Source organism: Uloborus diversus, chromosome 7 (genome assembly GCF_026930045.1).
Source record: "Uloborus diversus isolate 005 chromosome 7, Udiv.v.3.1, whole genome shotgun sequence".
NCBI lineage: Eukaryota > Metazoa > Arthropoda > Arachnida > Araneae > Uloboridae > Uloborus > Uloborus diversus.
Window position 1 is genome coordinate 84976415 of NC_072737.1, and position 22799 is coordinate 84999213.

Sequence of the window (22799 nt, forward strand, 5' to 3'; positions counted from 1 at the left end):
TTGTATAACGTTATCCAAGTTTGTTAATCCAGAATTTTCGCTTTCACCAATTATTAAGGAAATAATGAAAACTAACATTATTTTGAGAAGCTCGAAAATACTACTAAGGGACGAATTAATTTCTGTAGCTGAAAGCAAACTAAGATACATCGATTGCGTTAATAAATACTCAGAACAAACTGCCTGTGTTTACGTCAACCTGCCTGTGTTTACGTCAACAGACTCACGTGGAACGCAACGTGGCAATGTTTTAGTTTCATTTGCAGTTTTGTAAATCACCGCAAGGTAGCGTATTCGAGCGCTGGAGTTCCGAATTAAAAACTATTAATGATGACACTTAGATTTCGACACAAAATCCCTATTTTTCGAAGGCTTTCCTCCATTTAAATTATTATTCAGTACTTCATCTCAACTTTCCGTCACAATGCTTTTATTAAAATTTGTAGCGTGAAGAAAATCATTGAGAAGAAAGAACTGTTGCCATTTTTTTTCTCGAATATGATAAAATAAAATTCTGTCTTTTGTTTTCAAGGCTTTTCCTATAATTGGGGGATTTAAAATGTTTACTTTTTGGTTATTTTTCCGCAATCTACTGCAAAATTTTACCGTTTTTTTTTCTCTCTCTCTCTCTCTTTGTTCATGCCTGATTCTTGAACACGCTTCACTTGACATAACTTTTATTTTCTATGGGGACCGTGCAAGGCCGGGCGACGCAGCTAGCAGAGAAATATTTTTTGCTGAAAGTTTGTTTCCGTTGCAGAAAATTTGTACATAAAACTTAATATTATATTGTTTCATTTAATATGCAGCATTACTCCAGTACACCATACATCCTCATATAAATAATAGCCGATGATCGAGTAACCCGCATGTTTCAACAATGAAACTCTCGCCCCGGCATAGTAATTTGATAATATATATTTTGGTAATGTTTAACATGCAGGGAAAGGCTTTATTGTGACAAGGTTGAACTCGATCCGGTAACTTAACTGTTTTACTGGTAAGACTTTCATTTTAGGAAAACGAAGAAACCAAAACAATTAACGCTATCTACAGGAGTTTGGGGTTAATCCACTGGTGTCAGGGTTAAAATTTCAACTATCAAAATATCACCAAACAGACAATTGCTTCGTTCAAGTGTAGAAACTATTTTCACCCGTCATACCATGACGGGCGATTTTCTAGTTAAAATATAAAGATTTAAAAACTATTTTTAAATGTATTTGATATATTTTTAAAGAAATAACGTGTAAAAAAAAGCTTAATTTATATAAAATAAAATAATTAAAAAAGAAAATTGAACATGTAGGGTAACTGAAAGCAACTGCTGAGTCAGATATCCACAGGATATCTGAAATCTGGCATCCCTAGTTTAAATTAAACATTCAGAGTATATTTGCACTCATAAAATCACAATGAAATTATAGTTTAGTTTTTCGAATATAATAAGAAAAATATCTCTAAAAGTTCTCCAAAATATTTTTTTCTTATTCTTTTCATACCACTAATGAGAGAAGGGAGGGTCTGCACGAACTCTTGGTCCAGGGACCCACTATGGCTTGATCTCGCCCTGAGGACTGCATAAAATTACTATAATTATTTTTCCCAGCTCATTTACTACCATGTCCGAGCGTAAACCTCACACAAGGTGGACATTGTAAAAACAATAAATAATCTGAGAGACAGGTTTAGTTTCGGAATCTTGTAAACAATCCCTAAGAGATGTTGGCGGCGGGGAACCATTCATCTGCAAACAAATCCAATCCTGAACAAAAGATCGGAGACTGGACGATTCAAGAAGAGCCACAACGTTGCCCATTGTTCGGTTTGGAATCTGTTGCATATGATTATGATTTAAGTAGTCACGAGGACAATTTTTAGGGCTTATTTTCTGTGCGCGGGCGACACAAAGGAAAACCACAGCAGACGAATGACCTGCCTTATGCCGCATCTGAAACAGAGAAGACATACTTGCTCCCCTGCTTCTACTTTTACAGCATTATTCATACGATTCCTAAAATTACATTGCGCTCCATACGACATCGGTAATGCACATTTTAGAACTAGTACTTCGAATAAATAAATTTTAAACAAAGAAATGTTCACAAATCAGGGGCATTTTTATTTGTGGTTCGCACTACGGCGACAAGAAGTAATATTACACGAAAAACAAGAAAGGATGGGGTCATGCTAAAAAATGACCCCCTCCACCTCCCTCCATGCTCAATCTACGGTTTTAGGTACGAAAAATTTCTGAAACTGCTTGGGCAGGGGCGGCAAATAGGAGGAGCAAGAGGGGGCGGTCGCACACCCAAATTTTTTTGAGCACAATGATAAAAAATGGGTAAATTCAATTTTTGTTAATCGCAAATCATTCTTCATATTAAAAAAATCGCTCTCATTCTGAGTAAATAGTTTTTGAAACTCGACACATTACCAGGCACAAACAAATGTTCTCCGTTGAATGCATGAAACACTTTCTGACTTTTTCAGCACAGAAAAAAATGACGTAGAACCATTGTGAGCTTTAAAGAAGCAATTTTCCTATATATAAGGCTAAATTCCTCATTGTGTGTGCCCAGTGTAACGATAAGACCTGGATCTATAAATTTCGGACCCCCTGCAACAAAATCTGTAGGGCCTCTTCCCAATGGCTAGCAGTGTACATTTTCAAACCTTAGTGTTTTTTGTTTTTTTTTGTTTTTTCAATTTCTTGGGTCGTTTGGCCCCTTAAGGACGTCCCCCCCCCTCCCCACTGCGAGATCTATGGGAACGCAGATCCGGGCCTCGATCTGGAACGATGGTGGATACAGTATGAGAGGCCGTGCAAGCAAGTGGTGTGCATGATTTTCAAAAGAAAATTCCTTGGGACATAACATGGATTTTACGCTCATATTTTAAGTGTATGTTTATTTATTGAGTGTATATTGCTTTCTTCAAGTAGAGAAACATTCCAGCTACTCAATGCATTCATTCACAGAAACTTCTTAAAAATACATGCTATTTTTGACAACATAAACATCACACATCAAAAAATTCCTTCTTTAACTATGACTCGGAGTGACACAAGATGGTCTTCAATAGTTAAAACAATAAAGCATTTCTCGATAATTTCAAAGCAGTGATTTGACGCCTGGCAGAATTATTGCAAAACGATTCTTTCAATAGTGAGAAAGCTGGCGCCCTCTAACATGAATGGCTTCGTTTAAATTTTATTTAATTTGTTTATATCGTGGAAAGTTTTTGAACAATGCTTTACTCTATCAAAACATCTTCAATCCGTTACCTTTATTTTTTGACTATTCAAGTTTCAGTTCAGTCTACAATTGAAACTGTTAATGATTTTAACTTGTATGTTTATTTCAACCAAGCGTGTAACTTTTCAAAAAAAATCTTACTCTGCTCCAATTTTTAAAAAAAATCAATTTAGGATATGTAACAAATATCTCCATGATGATGAAAAGTTAAACATTGATTTAATATTTTGTATAAACTAATAGATTCATTTTTAATGAAAATAACTCAAGATTTGATGAATATTTTTCTGTATTGTTTGCTCTATAATATCTGGATTGGATGTTGAAAACAAAAAATAAAATATTTCAATGAGTCACGAAGCATTGTTTTGTAGAGAGAGGCTAGACTATTCAATGATGAAAACTGAAGTCCCTCGCAATTTTTAAAGTTGCCTGGGTAATTTTGAAGAGCAAGATCTGAAAAGTGTATTTTTATGCATAGCTTTGTTACCTCAACTAATTTCTTAACTATTCCAACCAGCTCAGCTAGTTGAGCAAGATCATTTTTATGTCTCAGAACGTTAGAGAACTTTTTTCGGAGCACCATGGATCAAAAAATTTTTATCTTTAGCTTTACCGGAAAAAGAGCACTACCCTGGGCATTGATGGATTAGTGCATGATTTCCTGTTCTTCTGAATTCCGAAAAACATTCATTAAAAATTCACGAAAAGGTAAAAACTGTAGTATCAAGGTGTTTCATATAAAACGAATTAAGATTTTATCATAAATTTCAATACATTTTATAAGTTATCATGTTTTTAAACATTATTGATTGTTAATATTAGACTAGTTTTATGACCACCTCTTGTTAGTTAGTGTGTGTTTTGTACCATACTGAGGTAACTCATATTTAAGAAGCTCGACCCCCCAAATGTGATGCTGAAATGCCGCCCCTGTGCTTGGGTGTCAGTAAAAAGCACCAAATCGGCCACGAATAAGGCACATAATCGGCACGAACGTTACTAATTAATTTTATAAGCAATGAAAAGAAGAACTATTCCAAATATTCACTTTCAAAAATAATTAATGAATTGAGGGAGTGAGAAGCAAAGGGATGTAAGTGGACATTTTCAAGATTTTAGTAAAATGCGTTTAAAGATAACGTCCTAGGTAGGCTTTCATTGATTTTTTAAAATAAATCATGCTTTACAGCAGCATCTACCAGGGCTACTAATTCTATCTCTTGCCCCAAGACAGAGGAGAGGTTCCCCTACTATTTGTACTGGTTATCTCCAAATTTTTAATTTTGTCACTTACATCCCTTTGCTTCTCACTGCCTCAATTGAAAAGATTACTGAAATTGTGTACATTGTTTTCATTAAGTGTTAGAATATAATGTGGCGTGAAACGGACACATGACGGGGGGGGGGGGGAATCATGAACCCCATGACCTTCCCCTTTTCTCCGCCCCTCCGTTAGAAATCAGAAAGGTACTGAAAAATTTCTCAGTTCAAATACAGCTATGAATAACCCTTAGGTCAAAGCGATCTTCTAAAGGGAAGTTTACGCTCCAAACGTCTTATAACCAGGGTTTTGTTTCTAACATGAGAAGAGCGGGAGCTTCATAATCTTCAGAATGTATTTTAATGAGTAAATAGCCTGAATTTCGCCGATAAAGAAAAAAAAAATCTGATAAAATTTAAAAGAAGTGAAGTTGAGGTCCCATGTAAATTAAGCCCTGATCCTATCACATTTTCACCTTACAGACCCTCGTATCTGTCGATTGTTCAATTTCTCGGCTTAAGATGCCACAGCAAGCCGTGGCAAATCAGTTCTAACGACGATTACTCACTTAATCATCGAAAGATGGTGCTACTCATCATAAAAGGGAGGGAAAGTTTGTCCCGTTTCCTGCACGCGAAGAACGTATCCCGCATACCTTAGTGCTTCATGATTTCGAGTATCAAACCCGAGATCCTTGAGCTCGATCTCCAAACTACTAGTACCTGAACTCCATGTTCCTTTAAAAAAAAAAAAAAAATACATATTACCTTTGAAAAACCAAACACCGCGGGTTCTGATTCGACTTTTTAGCGAAAATGAAATGGTCACGAGGGCCGCAGACAGACAAGGCAGGCCCCTTGTCAGTTATGTCGCCGGGCCCCTCCCGCCCACCAAAAAAAGAAGAAAAAAGAGTGGATGATAAGAAAAAAGGGGGGAAAAAAAGAAAAGGAAGGAAAAAAAAGAGGGAGGGGGAGAGAAAAAAAAATCAAAACTGCTTACTAGAAAACAATTAAGTCTATTTTAAGAGCCACGACAGCCCATACCAAAGGAGTAAATTTTACTTATTCTTTGTTTTCTCTTTTTCGGAGTAAAAATTGTCTGATCGTAATCTATATTAAACACGGCAAACAAGCAGGAGTTGTAAACACACTAAAATAAATAAATAAAAAAAATGGCCAAAGTTCCTATCTGGGCCCCCGCCCAGAGTCACAGACACAATCGAAATTTTATATCATTTATTTCATAAATAGACCATATCTACCACTAATAGATGATCACAGTCAATAAATAGGGATACTGATCACGGGCAAGGAATTGACCCTATCAGAATTTCTTATCTTACGCTTCTTATCCAGATTTGTGTTTTTTCTGAATCACTTTATTTAGGTTAATTCAAACCGGTCTGTTCCGTCAATAGAATTTTGGCCAGACAAAATGTTCGGCATTTTTAGGAAGTACAGAAAACATGCGAATCAGGAAATAAAAACAATTACTTTTTTTATTTTCTTAACAAAGTGTTAAAATCACAGTATACATTAAGCTACATAGGGAACAATGTATAAATATCATTTAGATATTTTCTACTAAATGTTCTGCTCCCATTCATGGCAAAATTTCCATGCATTTCTTTACGTAAGATCCTTGCGGGTAGGAATGACTAAATAAAGAACCAAAAATGAATGAAAGACAGAAATTTTTGGTTCTTCACGACAAAAAGAAATTAAAATGAAGAAAACAGATGTCGAGAATATGTTTTTCTGAAAATACCAAATGCTGTAAGCTGTGAGAGAATAAATAAAATCTTTCTTTTTTTTAATAATTTATTCTACCTCAGGGTTAACTGCTCATAAGCCGGAGGTCTTTTAGGGATGGAAAAACAGCTGCCGTGAGTAGCATGGAAAATTCCAAATTCATCAAAAAAATTAATAAAACCGGTTTTCTCTTTTCCTAATAAAATTATGGAGTTGTTTGTTTCATTGTGTTGTTCTTTAAAACTAAATTGACTGGAGCCGAAAATATCAGATGCTACGTTTTATAATTTGCAACATTAAAACCAGATTCCCCGAAAAATAAGTTAGCGTCTATTATTCCTTGATAATAATAATAAACCCTCCTTGAATGAATGTTCTTTAACACAAAACAATTTTGAATTAAATTTATTTTTACATTTAAAATGTTCAAGTAGGACTGTTTGATTACTAAAAAGTAAACTAACTCAAAAATAACATATGCAGGGTTCTTTCTGAGCAATATACAGTCGGAACTCCATATATCGAAGTAGCAAATTTCCGGAAAAAAATTCGATATATAGAAATTTCGATATATAGGAACAATCTTATTTTATCGTACAAATCTCCTAAAACACTAAAATTAAAGCTAATTTTCCTGTATAAAACCCAATTTCTAATTTATACGAGCATAGGATTAAATGAAAGCTGAAAAATAAAAAATTAACAGGAAATACATTTTTGCGTTGTCATACATCTAATTCTTCGGCAATTAACTTGATTCGCAACATTAGGGGGGGGGGTCGTTTTGACAGTGTAATCGAGAGAAAAGTAAAAATTCAATCTACTTAACTTGAATGATTTTTACTGAAGCCAAAAAGACTAGGAATGATAATCAACAAACAAAAAAGATAACTTGAAACTGATTTTACAGTGTTAGTGGTTACAAGTTAGATTTGAAAGAAACTTGAGGGAATGTAAGAATTCCAGAACAGAATAACGACCTACTTAACAGACCTCAACCCCAGATTCCTTATGAGTTTCGTAGCAACCTTTAGTGAACATAATTTTCTCCCCTAATTTTCATTTTTCATGAGAGTCTGAAATGGAAAAAAATCTACGAATGTCTCGAAAAAATTTTCGATATATAGAGATTTTTTCGATATATAGAAACAACTTTTCTATGTAATAAACATAGAAATTTGCTGGGATTTCGATATATAGAAAATTTTGATACGTGGAAGTTCGATATATGGAGGTTCTAGAGACGTACCGAGTACTCGGTAACTACTCGGTACTCGGCCTACTCGGCCAATTTGCCGAGTATTCGGTACTCGGACAAATTCTGATCAGATACTCGGCCAATACCGAGTAGTTGCAAAAAATTGAATATTGTCCAAGACAGATACTAAAATTTATTAAAAAAAAAGAGCAATTATTATATTCTGCAATCATTTACAATTAAAATTTATAAGTCAAATTTAAATTTTGAGAATAATGAAGTTTGTAATGCTTCAATGGAATAAATCTTTATTTTAATGTCCCCAAAGTTAATAAAACTTATTTATTAAAAATTACGCAAAAAGGTAAGTATAGAAAATATGGAATTTTTATATTAAAAATGGATTTTTGCTACAAATAAAAATTAGTTATAAAAAATGTAAAAATACCTTTGCTTAAAAAATAAAAGGAAATAAAACAACGTTAAAAGCACAGTGCAGGAACACTGCAGACACATGTTTTGGCATTGCAAGGAATTCCTTTTCTCTCGTGGAGCTCGTGGATTTAAAGGCATCCAACAAAAGTCGGATTTTTTTGTCAAATGTCTTTACATTCTTTAGCTCACATGTTACGACTGAAAAAGACGTTCCTTGCAATGGGTGGGGGGGGGGGGGGGTGCAGAGACACATGTCTGCAGTGTTCCTGCACATATGTTTTATATGCTTTTAAAAATTATTTATGTTTGACGGACTAGAACTATAATTGATTGGTATACAGTGAAACCCCTCCTAACAGACACCCCTCTTATGCTGACAATTTTTAATTCCACAGTTCCAATGCAAATAACATTATTAAACCTCTGTCCTGCGGACACCTCTATATTGTGGACAAAAAAATTTGCCCCGTTAGTGTCCGCATTAGAGGGATTTTACTGTAATTTGTTTTAATTCTAACTTGATTAATCATACCTTTTATTTATTTATTTTTAATTTTAAAAATATTTTTCTTTGTAAAATTTTTGACACAAACAAAATTGTATATATAATGCATAATTAAATTTCAGCAGGAATTTAGTTTTAAAAACTATTATATGGACAAGGAGGTCTATACTACTATTCCAATAAGTTCGAAATTCATCACATGTGTGTCGGTGGTTCTTCTTAAAGCATAATTGATACTTGGTAACTCAGCCGAGTACTCGGTAACTCGGTACTCGGCCGAGTAGTGAAAGGCCGAGTACTCGGTACTCGGCCAAAGTGCTACTCGGTACGTCTCTAGGAGGTTCGACTGTATTTAAAAACAATAGCATACGTCAGCGGTTCCCAACCTTTTCGTCCTTGCGAACCCCGTCCAAACTCCGAAAGAGGTTGGCGAACCCCTTGGGTACAAGGTAAAAAATAACAAGCAAAAAAAACGTGCACACACACGCAGACAATAAAATTTGGGAGTTTTTTTTTTTTTTTGAGGCATTACAAATATTGCTACGAAAATGAATTACAAATATTGCTACGAACTAAATTGATCGCTAACAAATGAATGCAAAACAAATTCACCAAAATATAAACACAGCATAACACAATTATTCTGTGTTGAGCTTCAATCAACCTTGAAAAAAAAATTTTTATGTAAAGAATGATCTTTAAAATACCTTTCAAGGAACTGTCTTAGATTAACTAAATGAACTTTTTTCTTCAGATGAAGATATACTGCATACATCAATCGTTTGATTGCAGAAGAATTTTCTTGTAATTATGCTATAAGTGCGGAGTAAAATGCGTAGATTAAAAAATAATAGAAGCGTCTATTTTTCATTTACTCTCATTTTTGCAAAAAAGGAAATTTTTAACAAAAATATTTCTAAGCTCACTTACTACAAGAGAAGTTTTCTTCACAAATTTCATAAATTCCTTATTTACACACAGCGCAAATAAAGTTGCATGGTTAAATTCCGCTGTTTTTTTTTTTTTCTTATTGCGTAAACCTCATACTGCCAAACTTTACCCACGAAAATTTTTTTAAGTACTTAATTTTTCATACTTCCCGTGATATTTTTGGGTCGCCCGCCATTCTTTCTCTTTTTCAGCAATGAACCTGGAAGTAAATTGTACTCTATGTAGTGTGAAAATTATAGCAACAAACAACAGCGTGATTTCACTTCTATGCGTTTATGACTCAATGCAAGAGAGGAGCGATAGGTATTCGTCGGACCCAAAAGGTAAAGAAACGAAACATCAAAATATTTGAGACGCTCGCATATGTTCCATGTAATGTTTTCATCAAGTTTAATCAATCATTTCGATTAAAAGCTTCTGAGGAAACGAAAGCTTTCAAATTCTTTCATCAGTGGACCGTATTTATAAATCGGAGCTTTTTTAGCATGACTTCAGAGCAATCATTCTCAATGAAAGTGCTAAAACCGCCGCTTTACAATGACAGACTAAATTCTTCAAATGTAAAATGTGTCAGAAGGTATGCAAATATTTCCATGCTAAAAGCATCGAATGGGCGAGGGGGAAATGAATAAAAAAGAAGCAAAATTTGCTTGAACATGAGACTTCATCAGACAAAGGCATGTTAAAACTCCGCCATTACAATATTTTTTTCGCGAACCCCCTGAAAACCTCTCGCGAACCCCCAGGGGTTCGCGAACCACCGGTTGGGAACCGCTGGCATACGTGATCATTTTTCTTAAAAAAGTGACTTTCAAAAACATTATTCCCCCCCCCCCGCCTCCCAAAAAAGTGACATTTCGAGATCGAATTCGTAAAGTTAAGACGAGTTTTGGCGAATAATTTCAATGCCTTTCTAAGGGGGGGGGGGTTGAGGGGTATTTTTCTTTTTCGAGGGGGGTCTTGCTTTTGGGGGTCTTAGCGATATTTATGGGTGGTACGCTTTTGCTCTGAGGGGGGGGGGCACCCCTGAAACTCTAGAAAGATTGTATTCGTTGATCAATCTGTAGCTACTATACATTTATCCAAAAAAAACATTAAATGTTTTTATCATTGAATAAATGTAAACTATAACATTGTGTAAACAACTTAGATAAAGCATTTTTATCAAATCAGAAAAGTTTTGAGCTTCGGATACTAAGCAGCGGACACTAAAGGGGCAACAAAATGAATTTTTAATGTATCGGTTTAGATAGCTACCCAATAGAAAAAAACGCGTCAATGATTCGGCAGACCAATGAAAAACGGGACAAAACACTCGTAAAATCTAAAATTACCAAAAGAAAACAGGGAGATCAAACAAATTGCTTCAAATACAATTCGACAAGTTGAAGGATTAAAACATGAAAATGCAAACATATTTTGAATAAGCCAAACTTTTTGAAAATGCCACAAACTTTCTAACTGCTCTAAGGTGCGCATAAATCATATAATAAATACCACAAAATTGAATCAGTACATACAAATACTCGAACATTTTTGAAAAAAATTAAAAACAAGATTTCAAACCAACAAATTATAATCTTTCCCGAAAGCACTCATAAAATTTGGCAGATTTATATCTTCATGCTTGTTTTTCAGCTGAATCAATTTCTAATTTTTAATTCATTTGCATAAAAAATCTTATTTGTTTTTTCTTTTTTAAGCACTTTTATTATACTTGGCCTGATCGTCACGGAGTAATATGAGGCCTGGTTTTGCTTATATCTCAGCAACTAGACCACTTACAGACTTCGAGATTTCACTAAATGATTTGCTTCATCATAAGGTACAACTTAACGCTGAAAAAACATAATTCTAAAACAAAATTATTATTTCGGTTAGGTTGGAAAACAGCAAATTTCATTTAATTTCTCCATTAAATGTTTAAATATAAAACCCAGTTACAAATTTTGTTGCCTTGCGACAGTAATGTTAATAGTAATCATAATGAAAATTTTAAATCTAGGCTTCTCTGTACATAAAAATTTTATTTGAAAACGAAAAACATTAAAAATAACAGAATTAAAAAAAAAAAAAAACACTAAGCACTTTTCATAATGCACTCAAAATGGCAAAATAACTTTTCTGGGTCAGAAAGAACAATTTAAGTATTCTTGTAGTTTTCAATTATTCCAAGAAAAAGACTTCTCAAATGAAGAAAAGTGCGCTCAAGTCATTTCAAACTAAACTTCCCCATTAAGAAAAATATGCATGTTTCAACACTCAAATGTATGATTGAAAGCTAGATACGATTAAACATTCTCTACATGACTTGAGCCGCACTTTTCTTCGTTTGAGAGGTCGTTTTTTTTTTTTTTTTGGAATAATTGAAAACTACAGAGATACTTAAATGATCCTTTCTGACCCAGAAAAGTTATTTTGTCATTTTGAGTGCATTATGAACAGTGCTTAGTGTTTTTTTTTTTTTTTTTTTTAATTCTGTTATTTTAAATTTTTGTTTGAATTTTAAATTGTTAGATCATTTTCCTAACCGCTTGAAGAAAAAACTTGTGACGGTAAGCAGCAGTCACATGACTTTTTTTTCACAGTAAAATTTGCGACAAATCTTCGGCATGGAAAAATGTTTTCTTGTAATCCTGAACACGTGTGCATGTAAATAATTTTGCAATTTTGTGTTTTAAAAATGTTGATTTTATCAGTTATTTTGTCCTATTGCGTTTGCTTAAAGAGATTTTAGATTTGGTATGTTGCATGTTTGGCGAAGAATAATTACCTTTAAGAAGACGAAACAAGAATAATTCATGAGCATTGCAAAAAATAAATAATTTTAACAATTTAGGGAAAAAAAGTTGACAAAGTGGTTATTAAAGGGATATTTTTAACTGACCAGAATTTAAAAAAAAATGAACATTTTTGTTGCAACACTGATTGTTGATAATCCTATAAACGTTCTCTACAGTAAAACTGTTTCAAAAGACGCGAAAGTGGCGGAAATTTGATAAATTTGAACTTAATGAGTTCCTAATTACAAAGAGTTTCGACCGAAAGGATTCCGGAAAGTCCGGATTCATTAAGGTTTCAAGAGAAATGGAAAAGAAATCTAATGAAACACGTAAAAAGTACTAATTCAACAAAATTAGGATCAGGAGTTGTCTAATTTATAAATGTCGCAACTGACTTTTTAGAAATCAATCGATTTTTTTGACCAACGCGATCCACTTCATTCTGAATAACATTGATTCCACAGCAATTAAAATGCCATGGATAGAATAGCAAAGTGGTTTAATTTATTTGCTACAAAATCCAGAACATGTTTTAACGCAATAATGCCAAACATTTTCAAACGTGAAATCATCTTCATTCCCTACAAATACAAGTAATTCAAGTCGAATGGCACAATAGATGGTTGTCAGGACGTTTTTGGTTTTCAAATGGCAACGGAGTCAATACTTGTGTTACAATTAGTGATGTTCCGGATATCCGTATCCGTAGATAACCGAAGGAAAATAAAGATCTGTATCCGTTACTTTTTTGACGGATCTTAAACGGATCATTTCTATTCTAAAAATTTTAAAACATTTGAATTAAAGACTCTTAAATTCCGGTTTTATTCCCTATTTGAATTATAAGGTATCATTTCAGAAGCCAATTCGTATACCCCTCCCCCCGTTGCAAAAAGGAAGGGGAAATAAGTTTTAAAAGTGTGTATCAGTGTTTCTTTTTGTGGCATCGTAGCTCCTAAACAGATGAACCGATTTTGATTGTTCATTTTTTGTTCAAAAGGTGACTTGATCGAAAGTGTTGGCCTCGTTTTTGTAGAACTTCAATTACCGGAGATATTAGTTAAAAACCGACTTAACGTTTTTCGCAATTATGGTAGTAAAGATTTACCGCAGTACGTTAAAAATGATGGCACAAGTTGAAAGAACGAAGTTTTCTGCGTTTGATATTTATTTGAAACTTCCAACTTATATACCGTAGGAGCTATAATCTTGTTAAGTAAATTTTAAATGCAATTCTAAGCATTTATACGCGTGGTTGATAGTGATTTCATAGTCGGAAAACAAGGAGAAAAAGCTTAGTGATTTAAAATTTTTACCTGCTGTCAGTTCATATTTGTTAACAAATGTGTTCGGCTCTTGGGGCATGTTTTGTTCTTAATTTTTAATTTAATATTAGTTTTTGTTATTGAGATTTGAGGTTTTTGTTATTCCTCATTTTTGTTTTTCTCGGCATTCTTCAAAAAAAGTGAGACTAAATTCTCAATTTACTGTTTGTAAAGGTGTTCTCGGCTCTGTATTTCGTCGGTCGGAGTAAGTTCGGTGGAATGGGTCAGCGCTGCATTTACGCTGAAATAAAATGCGAAAAATTAATCCTAGCCTGTCTAGTAGCAGCTTTACACTCTTGCTCCTGTATCCTACATCTACCGAGTAAGCTAGAAATAATTTTTCTCATTCCATCTAATGCAGCGCTGGCCCATTGCTTCCAACTCTCCCTCAATTTTAACGGAGATTTCTTTAAAGAGTAAATCATAGTCTTGATTTTATTTTTGCCGCAGTTGACATTTTTTGAAGAAACTGCCATTATTCTGACGGGAATACCTTCCGTAACAAATTTTACGTTTGGACAGTTGAATTGAGTAAAAACAAATTTTTGAGATCCGTATCCGTATCCGCGGATCTTGACACTAATGATCCGGATCCGTATCCGTATCCGCGGATCTACTTTTTTAACGATCCGGCACATCACTAGTTACAATCATCCTCACAGAGTTCATGTCTGTATTAAAAATAAATTCTCAATATCTGAGATAAGTGAATACATTTCTTGAAAGCTTTTTTTTCCGTCCAAAATAACCAATGCTATTGGAAAAAGATATTTTAAAAATGTTTTGATTATTACTTATGTTCACATAGCACAATTTGAAAATCTTCCAAGTAATCCAGACTGTGAAACTGCAGTCTCTCGATGTGACAACCGGGCTGTCTGGTTCTGCTAGCTCCGGCTGACTGGGTCCCGCAAGAGGGCGTCAACCTTATGGCCTCTAAAAGGCGCAAAAAAAAGGGAGGGGGGGGGGCAAAAAGAATAAAAAAGGGCAAAAAAAAAAGAGAAAGGAAAAGGAAAAGAAAAGGAGATGGTGCACAGGTTTACGAGTTTAAAGAAAAGAAAAAAGAAGCAAAGGAAAGTCGCACAGGTTTGTGAGCGGGAAAAAAAGGAAATAGCACCAAAATACAAATTTTTTTTTTTTTTTTTAATAAGAAAGGTGTTCAGATTTGAGGACGCATAAGCGGGAGAGCGCATCAGCCCGCGGACCATTCCGCCCCGGTCTTAACCCTGGCTTAGGGCTGATAAATTACTGCTAAAGTGCTAAAAGACAATACTTTGCTTATCCAAAAACCAATACATACTCATTATTTTCTTTTTCCAAAATTCTACGTTAAAGCTATTCAACTGGACAATCTTGATATTGTCTGAATATTTGCACATAAGGTGCACCGGATACTAAGTTGGGCAAGAGTTTAAGATGAAATATATATGAATGATAACCTCCTTTTTATTTAATTTTTTACAATGTTCTGTTCGACTGCAAAACTTTTTGTTAAAATTCGCACACAAAATATGACGTAAAGAGTACCTATATTATTTACAGCTGCTGGTTATAGCGCAAAATGTTCTACGAACTAACTACGATCATTTGAGGATCATAGCGTTTTTTGAGGAATGGTGAACACGAGGCAGAACCCCTTAATTCAAATTAAAATACCTTTTACCATTGCCGGCAACACATTTGAATGGGGTTGTTTCCTTCAGTCAAAAGTACTACTTTTAGTCACTGAAATTGATAAATAGAATAAGCAAAAAAAAAAAAAATAACATAGAGCGAGAAAAAAAAATTTCATTTTCCCAACAGTTATTTATTATTTACTTTTTTTAAATGCCCGATTTTGGAAATGAAGCGTGGTCTTTATGACGTCACAAATGATGTACTTTGACGTAAGATCCCTATAGTGGAGGAGTCGACGCATCCGCCATTTTGGAGCAAACTTGATCCAGTGCTTCGTAGCGATGGCATTGCGGCTGATGTTTACATTTCTTTAGTATGTGCTGAATTAAGTCAAATGGGTGGTTGTTCGGCTGTAAATTGTGCAAACAGCTCCAAAAAAGGATTTCAGCTCTTCAGATTTCTAGCAGATGCACAAAGAAAAAGGAAATAGATAATTAATAGCCCGCGAAGTGACTGGCAGCCTGGAAACGACACCAACTGTTTCCAAAATTTCGCCAATGTTCACCTTCGCTTTCTGACTCTCTCGTTCCCTATTTGGCGAATGATAGCCAACAAAGGTAGCTTTCCCTGTTGTACGCTTGCTCCAATATGGCGGATGCGTCGGCCTCTCCAGTTATAGGGGTTCTACTTTGACGCGCTACTCCAATGGCGCGCTGATTGTCTACGCATTGTTTTTAAAAGAAACGGTTGCTACTAAACAGTAATATTAACAACAATCATAACGAGAATTTTGAATGAATGCTTTTCTGAAGCAAACACGAATTTCACTAGCAGCAATATTGCGCTGTAAAATTTTTATCTTTATCTAATGCCAAAATATTGCGCTCTGCACTGATGGCATCATGATGGCATTTCAACACTTGTGATGTCATGAGCAGAAGCGTAAAAAATAAAATTGAATCTGCTCACCAATTAAAATATTTTTAAAAAAAATAGTAAACTTTGTCGATTTATTTTAAAAATTATAAACCTATGTTTTTAAGCATGCTCTTTCGAAAAAAAATACTTTTAAAATTTCGGAAACAAACCAATTGTTCTATTATTTCATCAAGATGCACTGCAGGTTATAGATAATTGATTGTTATTTTGATCTTCAGATATAATCTTATTTAATATCTACAAGAAATTCAATATTGCGCAGCTTCCTACTTCAACCCCGAACATGAATTTAAAAGTTTTTCTTGTTCAAAATATTAAAATCAGAAATAAAATTCGCCTCTTTTTTCCGGCAGGATTGATTGAAGCAGCGAAAAAGCTGTTAAATTGAACAAATGCTTTTATTTTTTAATTAGTGGTACCCGCACGGCTTTGCCCGTAGTAGAAAATCAAAAGATCATTTGATTCGCCTGTATATTTACAAACAATGGATGATGAATTTATCGCCAATTGGCTACGTTTATTCGCTCTCCCATTCCACGTCATGATAATTTCGTAATTTACTCGTCCATCTTATGATAATTTTGCTACGGAAAATGTTCTTAAAATTGAAATAGAAAAAGAACAAAATCGAATTTTTGAAAAATCGCTACGAGGTGCACACCCCCATGCTACAAACTAATTTTGTGCCAAATTTCATGAAAATCGGCCGAACGGTCTAGGAACTATGCGCGTCACAGAGATCTAGACATCCTGACAGAGAGACTTTGAGCTTTATTATTAGTAAAGATTATTACATTCCTAATGATATTGATCGAATTATATGTTTTATCAATAAAAAATTAAAAATGATAATCATTTTCGGCTTTATTTCATTTTTAATTTGTAGTTTCCCCTCCCCCTCAACTCGACCCCCCCCCCAAAAAAAAAAAAAATAAATAAAGGAAAAGAAAAGAAAAAGAAAGAAATGAAAACACTAACTAAAGGTAGTGTTAGAATTTCCAAAAATCGCTTACCTTTTATTTAAATTTAAATAAAAATATGAATTGCTCATCGCATTTTATCCCAGCATTCTGAGGGCGAGCTATTTCAAAACTTTTTCAAAATTTCTCTTGTAATTCAATTTCTATTCTCTTTCTTCTGAAGTTCAGCACTTGTTTAATATTTTTTGCAGATAAATAGACAGGGTGTCAACGATTTAAATTAATTGACTAAAATGAGAGACATTAATCATGATTTAGGAAATAACAACAACATTGATCGAAATCATTAATGAATTTCAACTCTAGAAAGCTTGTTGAACATTCTTAACTTCACTAACTCTGCTCTTTCCTCAGAACAACTTTTCTTCCTCATGTTGATTCAGGGTTTATCCTCTCGTTTAACCATGTATCTATTCAAATTTTTCTCCTTACATAATGAAAATTCAAATTTTTTGTCAGTAACAGTTGATACATTTCAATAGGTTTCAATAGGCTTTTTTTATTAGTTGCGACTCCATTCAGGGCATTTTTCTTAATGAAAATAATGAGAAAATCTTAATTTTTTTTATAGTACTTTTTCAAGAAAGTGGGCAAATAAAAATGAGTAACTATCTAATTTTAAGATACTATTCTATATTCTATTTCAAGATACTATTCTGTATTTATGGCTTACTACTAATATGCTTTTTGTATAAAATTCGAATGATATGAAATTGTAATAAATTGAATTTACATAATTTCATAAAAGTTTTTTAGTGCAATACTTGAGATAGAATGATTTTGTAATTTGTAAAAACATCAAGTACAAGTTTATATGTACAAATGTAAATTAACTAATAACTAAAGTTTCTAAAGTCTTTTTTAAATAAATCGGTTTAAATTTTTAAAAAATCTGATTAAAGTTTTTAAAAATCCGATATTTTTGCTTTTTTGAAAAAAAAAATCTTTTCACCCTATAAATACCACAAGTTTTTATATAAGCACTTTTCACGACATTTTTGTACAAACAACAGTCCTGAAGCTCTTATATGAACGACAACTTTACTTTGAATGTAAATTGCAGAACCACATTTATAGTGTTCGCGAATTTGCAAACGGCAAGAAAATAGATTGAATTAAAATTAGTTGAACAGAATATTTGACTGATCGAACAACAGAACTTCACAATAGATTCTATCTCTGCTGCTACCATAAAGTTTAAATTTTAACAAGAATAACTTTTCACTGAAAGATATGATAAAGTAAGCATCATAGTTCGCTTTGTCATAATTTTCAAGACTTATACTTATAAAATCCTTTCCCCAAAAATAACTCTGGCATTTTTATTTTATTTTTTTTTAAACTATAAAATGATTATAAAATAATTGAACCACATGCATTCTGCACGTTGCGTAAAATGCTCAACTTAGCGGGAAAATTGCAGACATATGTGCTTTGGGGAAAGTAGAAAAACCCCCTTTTCATTAATTTCTTATTTCTCAGCGGCATTTTTTTTTTTTTTTTTGTTATAAAATGCTTAATTTCAGCATTTTGGTATTAATGAAGCATTTTTCTTTTTTTGTACTTGTAGAAAAGGTTGAAAACTTTTATTTATGTCACAAAACTGCTTCTGATTTATTACTTATATAAGATTGGCAACACGAACCAGCCCCCCCCCCCCCCTCCACTAAACTTCCGAGAAATTTCTACCTCAGACCATGCTTGTTTTGTAAGCATATCATTTTTAATGACTAGAGCTTCCAACCTCTGCCCACCTGCGTAGCGGGGGGGGGGGGGTAGAATTTATTCTTTGAAAAACACTGGCGCAAGACGTGAAGAAATAAAGTTGCGTTAGAAACATTCTGCTGAGTTGTACACGAAAAACATGTCTCCTAACGACAACATTTTTTAAGTGACATTACTATTACAAAATTGGGGAGCCTGTAATAAAATAGTTGAGTAACCTGATTTTAAAATCATTATTTTATTGACAAAAATGAAATTTTGATTTTCTACCCGTGATAACTAACAATACAGTCAAACTCGCTTATAACGAGCCCTGATTTAACAAGAACCCGGATTTAGAGAGGAAATCAGAAATACTTGGTTAGTACAATGTTAAGTCTATGGGAGCATAACTCGCTTTTGACGAGCAAACCCAGCTGGTAAGCGAGCAATATTTTTGAGATTCGGAAATTTTCAATTGACTTCCAGCTTAGTTAATCCTTTTTTGTAAATTTTCTTTTACATTCCAACGTCAACCAAAGTCAGTGATAAATCATAAATCCTGAGAACAAGTGATGAGAGTATTTTTTTTTTTTTTTTAATTTGTGGAGTAGAGAAACATATGAAAATTATATATGTGGGTCATTCTCCTGCAATGTGGAATTTTGCAATCCTGAATTTTTAATTTTTTGAACTTTTCAGGAAAGAGGCAATTTGGCGATTTTTAGAAAGACAAAATATGTATCTTGGTAAAATTGCAATAGTTCATGAAACATGTACATTTATTTATTTTGCAGATAATAATGTTTTAGTTTGTAAAAAGGACAAAAAGTGCCATTACCATCCCATGTTAAAAAACCATGTAAAAATTCCAAAAAAAAAAAAAAAAAATTTTTAGTGGTTTTAAGTTTTACAATTCAGTAATAGTGATAGGCTGACAGAAAATAAAAACAAATACATCATTTTTAATATTTTAATAAATTAAAAATAATTTTGAGATTCTTTATTTTTAAAAAAATATACTGAATGCATTACATCATTCATTTTCACTCGTTCAAATTTAGTCTTATAACCTAAAGTAAATATGCGTTCTGCAATACTAATAGAACTAACTATTTAAAATACATTTATTTAAAAAAATAAACATAATAATTTGAGGACAAGCAATTCTGTAGCACGGACGGTAATGACTATGGAAGAATGGTAATGATCATGGCAAGATGGAAATGACGTATACATGCTTAAAATAACTTGAAACAAACATACAGTAAAATAAATGTCAAAATGCTATGTTTTTTTTTTTTCAAAACAGAGTATTATGACGTCATTCCTTATGTATTTATTTTGCATTAAATACAGATGCTGCGAGTTTCTCTACTGAATTTTGTTCCTCTTTTGCTAAACAAAAATATCTACGAGAAATGAGCAAAGGAGGATCTTTAATAACGCATAAAATCTCTTCTGGGATATCTGGTGCTTGTCCTCTTCTGTGTGTGGACCAACAAAATTACTTTTTGTTTTTGATCTGGACATAAAGTGGATTCTTAGACTATTACTTTGGTTTGAATAAACAACACCTGCACATTAAGGTCTGAATTAGTTATCATCCTATGGCACATTACATTTAAAACCAATCGATTTAAAATATAATGTACTTTACGAAATGATAGTTAACTGGGAACCATTGACCATTAAAAATGACATTAACCCACAGCCCAACAGGTACTTATTATCTAAGATAATTTTAAAAAAAGTAAGTTTAAGAAAATTATGCATCTGAAATATTAAAAACAATTCAATGTATCGAATTTGAAGGTAAAAATTTATAAAATTAAAAAAACAAAGCAAATAGTTTTATTCTATCCTCAGTCTGTCATTACCATCCAAATCTTTATTCTTTGTGCTGGATGGTAATGACATGGATGGTAATGATATTTCACTTTATTTAACCTGGCATAGACTAAACTGTAGCTAGCATTCTAAAAATTTTGCACATTGTTGATCAAAGGTTCATCTAATGTAAGCAAATAAAAAACAAAAATACATAATAATGTTTAAAATAACTATCAATGGATATGGATGGTTATGACAGCAATAAAAAATTTTCTACTTTGATATTTACACATCTAAGCAAGATGCATGAAGATTTCCATACAGTAAATTTTTGCTTTTCATACAAACTTAAGGTTAGCTGTTACTAAAACTGAATACTGTTTTGGTTAATAGTGCCACCAAGTAGTCATGAAAGAGTGTAAAAACTGTTGGATGGTAATGATGCAAAATGTTAGGGAAAAATTAAAACTGTTTCACAAAAATTTCAAAAATTGCAATCAAACAGAAAGAAAAGAAACTTCGTTTTAAATATGATTAAGTGATGCAATTACTGTCTGACCACGGATTGTATGGAAAAAACAAACATCCGTTTTACAGCCGGAAATGGACAAATCTATTATTTTTAGCGATGTCAGCTTTTGCAGAAGCAGAGTTTCATTCAAATGAGCGGAATACGCGGCATCAAATTTTTACTTTTCCCTCTCATTCAGATAGATTCGTCTCATCTGGACGTTTGAAAATTCCATTCAATCCGTGGTCGGACAGTATAAAATTTTTTTTCAAGATATTTTTTAGTTTTATTTACAGTATAGTTGGATCACAAAAGACAAACATTGAGTCGAGGGACAGTGGATGGCAATGACTTTTTAGTATATCTTTTTAGTCTCAACAAAAATAGGTATTGTCTGTCACTGTTAATTCCATGTTATTTTGTTTGGTAGAAGGTGACAAATAAATAGTATTAGAAAAAAATAATTTAAAAAGATTTATGAGGTTGCAGCGAACATGGGACGGAAAATTTCACGTTTCTAGAGAATCACTTACGTGTGTATATGTGTATTCCTCAAAAACAACGACATATGAAAGAGACATTCAGACAGTTCAAAGCAAAGTAACCAACTTATTTGGGACTGAACAGTGATTAAAAACAAGAAAAAAAAGCAACTATGATGAATTTTTATGATTTTTTTCATGGATCCGCTTTTTACAAGCACTCTGTTATAACGAGCAAATATCGCGGTCCCTTTGCGCTCGTTATAAGCGAGTTCGACTGTATCTCAGAAAATTTACCAAGGGGAGAGGTGACGAAATGAGGGTCAGCAGTAACTGCACTGAAAACTGACTCACAGAAACAAACGATAAGAAAATTCGGATAAAAATACCCCTCCCCCCTCTAAAAAAAGGTGAGGCATATTGAATAAGTAGATGCATTTTTGTCCTGGAATTGGAAAAAGATGTGAACAACTTCAATGAAATTTTGTCCTTGAACATGCATGGCTATTTATTTTTATTGGGGAGATCTCCCCAAGAAAAAGCAGGTAGGCAGCGAACTATTTTTATGAATTTAAGATATATAGGGTCAGGCGTTCACACTTATCTCCTCTGGCCAGGGCCGTCCGAACGGGAGGGGGGGGGGGGCGAGCGGGACAATCGCCCCGGGCACCATGAAATGAGAGGGGGCCGTAAGGCGCTCCCTCATTTCTTTTATCATAGATGCACACTCATAAACACACAAAACAGAGAATCATTGAACTAATTCTCTATTTTTTTCCTAGTGCACGAAAATATTCCTCTCTCCCAGTCTTCAAAACATAAAACATTCGTTTCTTTGTATCATTGAAGCAGATACTAATAAAAACGCGATTACACTCCATGTTTATTGATGTTAGGGATGGAGGGGGCTCAGGGACAGTCATTGACGATTTTTTAAAAAATAGATTGAAATCGATTCCTCCTGCCCCCTGCAAGTTTTTGAAACTGAAGTTTGAAAAACGCAAATTCGGATAAACTTTGAAGGTTTATGGGAAAGAGAATCTGAAGCCCCGTCCCCGGAAAATTTTAGAAAATTATGGTCCAAAAAACAGGGGCTATTCTACTTAAAGTTTTTGTAAGTGTTGTTTAAAAAATCTATTGCTTGTGAAACTAAAAAAAAACACGTTATGGGGACCCTTGCCCGAATATTTTCTGAAACTCAAGGCTTAAAAATGCAATTGAAAAGCCATATTTTTTAATGTTAGGGCCAGTAATTTTTCGAAAT

General features: G+C 33.5%; 1 protein-coding gene across 8 annotated transcripts in view; it reads right to left on the reverse strand.

The window, feature by feature from the left end:
• The window catches only part of LOC129225604 (aryl hydrocarbon receptor nuclear translocator homolog), a 187471-nt gene that overhangs the window by 122579 nt on the left and 42093 nt on the right, over positions 1-22799 (reverse strand). The window lies entirely within an intron of this gene.